We start from the raw sequence: 5,728 nt of genomic DNA on the forward strand, positions 1-5,728 counted from the left end.
TAACCACCACCATGTGTTATGCTCTAACCACCATTGTTGTTGCAGTCGTTGATAGAAATCAGAGAAAGATAAGATTTCATTAATCGAGTGAATTTCATTTATTGTTCAATTACAAAGAATGAGCTTATATAAGCTTTCACTATAGAGAGAGAATGGAATAACAGATTCTGTTAATCCCAACAACCACTAACTACCAAGTTTGTTATTCTTCTAAAGGCACCTCCATTACCTATACATTTTCTCACTTACACCTTATTTACACCTTCTTCTTCACTTATGTTGACACCTAGATTACACTCATACTTGTATTCATTGTCATGCCCCCTCAAGATGATGGGGCGATCAGAACCATTAGCTTGCCTCTAAGATTGAGAAACAGGTCCTTAGCAAGACCTTTTGTAAACAAATCAGCAGGCTGTTCTAATGATGGAATATACCTGATTTCAAGTCGACCAGAAGCCACCAAGTCCCTAACAAAATGATAATCTACTTCAATATGCTTTGTCCTAGCATGACAAATAGGATTTGCAGCAATATTCTTTGCTCCTAGATTATCACAGTATAAAACCATTGGAAGAGACACCTTTTGATGGAGCTCCACAAGAAGAAATGAAATCCAGAGTAATTCAGCAGAGGTGATGGAGAGAGAGCTTTGTATTCAGCTTCTGTGGAGGACTTTGCAACAGTTGGTTGCTTCTTAGAGCACCAGGACACTAATGATTGACCAAGCACAATACAAAAACCACTTGTTGATCTCCTTGAATCAGGGCACCCAGCCCAATCAGAATCTGAATAACCTCTTAGATTAGTAATGTCTCCTGGTGTGATAGTAGTCCCACAGTCAATTGTCCCTTTGACATATCTTAAAATCTTCTTCATGAGCTGAATATGAGATGTTTTTGGTGCTTGCATAAACTGAGCTGCATAATTCACAGCATAAGCCAAGTCAGGTTTGGTCATGGTGAGATATTGAAGGCCCCCAACTATACTTCTGTAGAAGGTTGGATCAGAAATGAGTTCACCATCAGACTTGGACAATCTATTTCCACCAGGAACTGGAGTACAACTAGGCTTGGAGTCCAGCAACTCAACTTTTTCGAGTAAGCTTAGAGCATATTTCTTTTGGGTGAGGAATAGGGCAAAAGAGTTAGCTCGAGATACTTCAATCTCCAAGAAAAAATGGAGAGGACCCAAGTCCTTCATAGCAAACTCTTTACTAAGAGTAAGCACAAGAGAATGCATAATAGCACTATTACTCCCAGTTAGAATGATATCATCAACATATAGGAGTAAGACCATCATAGCAGATTCTGTGAGTTGGACAAACATTGAATGGTCATGAGCACTTCTCTTAAAACCCAAAGTGAGAAGAAAAGAGCCAAACCTCTGAAACCAAGCTCTTGGAGCCTGTTTCAAACCATAAAGACTTTTATGAAGATGACACACATATGAGGGATATTCCAAATCAACAAAACCTTGAGGCTGAGTCATAAAAACCTTCTCTTGGAGGACTCCATGCAAGAAAGCATTGGATACATCCAACTGCTGGATATTCCACCCATTTGAAATAGCTACATTAAGAACTGTTCTTATAGTAGCAGCTTTCACTACTGGACTAAATGTCTCAGAGTAGTCCAAACCATCTTTTTGGTGATAACCCTTTGCCACAAGTCTGGCTTTATACCTCTCCACAGAGCCATCAGACTTATATTTCACTTTAAAAACCCACTTACAACCTAAGAGATTCATAGATGGATCAGGTGGAACCAGTGACCAAGTTTCATTCTTTGTCAATGCTTGAAATTCTTCCTTCATAGCATTAACCCATTTAGGATTAGAAGAAGCTTCTTTGAAAGTTGAAGGTTCTTTATGTTTGAGTAACAAGGTCAGATAGGTCTGAGATAAAGGGTGAGTAATGGTAAAATAAGAAACATAATCTGGAATGCATTTTGGTTTGGATATGCCATTCCTTAGTCGAGTTACCATTCTATGACTTGGCTCAGGATCATTAGTTTCATTTACTGATGTGCTAGCTTGAGGAGAGTGTGCAGGTATAGAAGAATTATCAAGCATTGGAGTTATAGGTGTAATAGGTAGGTGCAATGTGATAGGTGAGGATTCAGAATGAGAATCAGATTGAGCTATTTCAGTAAAAGGAAAAGTGGTCTCCTAAAAAATAACATTCCTAGATATATGAATTTTGTGAGTTTCTAAGTCAAAACACTTATAACCCTTATGAGAAGAGCTATATCCAATGAATACATGCACACTTCGATGATTTAGGACTTAGCTTATCTTGTCTAATAGCACCTAAGTGAGGATAACATAAGCATCCAAATGTCTTTAACAGAGAGTAATCAGGTGTTTTGTGAAATAATACCTCATAAGGAGACTTGCTATGAAGAATTCTGGTTGGAAGCCTATTAATGGTGAACACAGCAGCTGAAAAAGCTTCAAACCATAAATTCTTTGGAGAGTGAGATTGAAAGAGGAGAGAATTCCCCATCTCAGTGATCTGTCTATTTCTCCTCTCAGCCCTTCCATTTTGCTGAGGAGTATAGGGACAGGAACTTCTAAATAAGATTCCACATTGATCCAAGTACTGTTTGAACTCCCCTTTGGACAACTCCAATGCACCATCACTTTGAAAATACTTTATAGAAGTATTGAATAAGTTCTCATGTGAGATTTTGAATAATTTGAAGTACTTGAGACTATCAGACTTGAATTTCAGAGGTTATATCCACAAAAACCTACTGAAGTCATCTAAAAATAATATGAAGTACTTATCTCCATTGAGAGTCACATGAGGAGAAGGACCCCAAATGTCACAATGTATCAAATACAAAGGAGATTCAGTATAGCTATCAGATATAGGAAATGGTAGCAATTTACTTTTAGCAATAGAACATGGATGGCATAAACTCTTAGATGGCTTATCTAACACAGAGATCAGTTTATTTCTTGAGAGAAGACGAATAATAGCATCTGATGTGTGACCTAGTCTAGTATGCCAAATAGAGTATGGTGCAGCTAGAGACACAACATAGCCTTGATGATTATGATCTTTTTGTATACCAAAAACAATAGGATATAAGTGATTCCTAACTGATCCCTCATTGAGAATGTCTTCAGACCATAAGTCTTTTATTTGATAACCCCAAGGTGTAAATGTCATAGAACATTGGTTGTCATATGTAAATTTTGAGATAGAAAGTAAGTTCCTTTTGAGTTTAGGAACATATAGCACATTGAACAAGTCAAAATTATAGGATGGAGTATGAAGTTGAGCATTACCTGTAGCAGCAATAGGAATTGAAAGACCATTTCCAATCATGACAGAATCAGATCCCTTATACTCTTGTTGATCAATAATGGTAGTAGGGTCATTTGTCATATGGCTGGTGGCTCCAGTATCAGCCAACCAGACTCTCTCAGTGATGGTATTATGAACTTCATTTGTTGTATTTTCATGTGAAGGGACTATGACTACCATATTTGCCTCTTCACAATTGAATTCATCTGAATTATAGTCAAAATTTGACTCATACAATTCTTCATCTGTTGGAGAGTAAGCTCCCATTTTCTCATTTTTACTTTCATCTATACCTTCATAAAGATGGATACCAGCAAAATTTCCTTTGATAGGTTTAAATTGCTGTGGAAACCTCTTTTGAGGTTGATTTTGATCATTTTTACTTTGTGGATTCTTTATAGAATCATCAGGAGCATATCTATACCTACATTTGGAAGCAAAATGTCCCCATCTTTTGCATATGCCACAAGGAACAGTACTAAAATCAAAATCAGAAGCTGATTCTCCTAGATTTTGATTAGAAGAAGAAGAAGAAGGTCCTCTATAAGAATTAGAAGTTAACTTTCCTTGATCTACTTGATAAGAATTCCTATAATTTTGATGTGATTGAGAAGATCTATTTGGATTAAAAGACTTGTAAACAGCTCTAGAAGGAAGATTTTTTACAAAATAAGCAGAACTTTCATCCTCTTGAGTTTGAGTTTTCATCCATTGTTCATGATAGATTAGACGAGTTCTAAGTTCAGAGAAAGTTATAGGTGTTTCTCTATTATGAATAGCTATAACAAAAGATCGATAATCTTTTCCAAGACCTTTGAGAACAATTCGACTAAGTTCCTTATCAGATAATCGATCATTAACAGCAATTAAAGAGTCAGATAATACCTTGATCTTTCGAAGATACTCAGTTGCAGAAGAATCGCCTTTCTTAATAGATTGAATTTGCTCACGAAGTGAGGCAATCTTTGCCTCATATTCTTCAACATAATTTTGCTCAAGATAGCTCCAAATCTCTCTAGAAGTTTGAAGTCCAAGAACATCCGAAGAGATAGAGTGAGTGAATGTTGCTTTCATACAGGATTTGACAAAATTGTCTGTTTTCCTCCATTGAAGATAAAGAAGATTAGGAATTTCATGATTATTCTCTATAATTGACTTGACTGGAGGAACAATTGAGCCATCAACGAAGCCAAAAAGATCAGTACTGATTAGAATTGCTTCGAATTGATCCTTCCATATTAGAAAATTCGATCCATCAAGCTTCTCCGAGACAAAACTTGCTATGTTAGATATGGAAGTATTTGGTGAAGAAAGATTTGGTGATGAAACTGAATGTGATGATTGTGAAGCCATTAGAGATTAATGAGAATGAATTTCGATTTCTTAGTGAGAGAAAGTGATTCGAAGAAGAAGAAGAAGTAGAGAAAAAAAATCACAGGCTCTTATACCATGATACAAATCAGAGAAAGATAAGATTTCATTAATCGAGTGAATTTCATTTATTGTTCAATTACAAAGAATGAGCTTATATAAGCTTTCACATATTCGGTTATAGAGAGAGAATGGAATAACAGATTCTGTTAATCCCAACAACCACTAACTACCAAGTTTGTTATTCTTCTAAAGGCACCTCCATTACCTATACATTTTCTCACTTACACCTTCTTCTTCACTTATGTTGACACCTAGATTACACTCACACTTGTATTCATTGTCAGTCGTGCAACGGTGCAAAGAGAGACATACTGTATGAGAAGGAGAAGTCCATTTCCAGTGACTTGCAATTTCTCGGTCAAAATTCGAGAGAAGGTGTCTGTGTGTGAAAGGGTTTGTGGTGTGTGCATAACCAACAATGTGTTTAACGGAAGCCCAAAGTGTGTATAAAGTTTCTCTTCATTTGGCCCTTTAATTTTGTTCAATGTTTGGCCCGGGATGAGAGACGAGAGAGTCGGTAGAGAGATGACAGTGATGGTGGTTGTGGGGGACCTGATGTTGAAAGTGAAGAAAATGAATTTTTTCTCCTAAATCATGGACCAAGTAAAGTACGAAGACGTGTCAACATAGTAAAAACCCAAAGTGTGTATACCTGCCAACAATCCTTGGTTGGAGTGGTAAGAGGTACAATCTTCCACCTTAGAGGTCAAAGATTCCAGGCACACGCTGAACAATTCAAAAAAAAAATGTGTATACCTTTCCTACTTGTTATGGATATATCAATATCTTTTTTTAATATTAATATCAATATCGTTCAATGTCATAATAACAATAGTCCCATTTTCTCGTAATAGTCTATTGAGGTACTATAGTAAAATGTAAACAACCAAGTGCAGATTGCTGAGGGAATAAAAGCCATGAAATGTAAAGAATAAAAGCCATGAAATGTAAAGAATAAATCCACAACTAGACCAACTG

Source organism: Eschscholzia californica, unplaced genomic scaffold (assembly GCF_041429995.1).
Source record: "Eschscholzia californica isolate CP2 unplaced genomic scaffold, dmEscCali1.0.p SCAF_6, whole genome shotgun sequence".
NCBI lineage: Eukaryota > Viridiplantae > Streptophyta > Magnoliopsida > Ranunculales > Papaveraceae > Eschscholzia > Eschscholzia californica.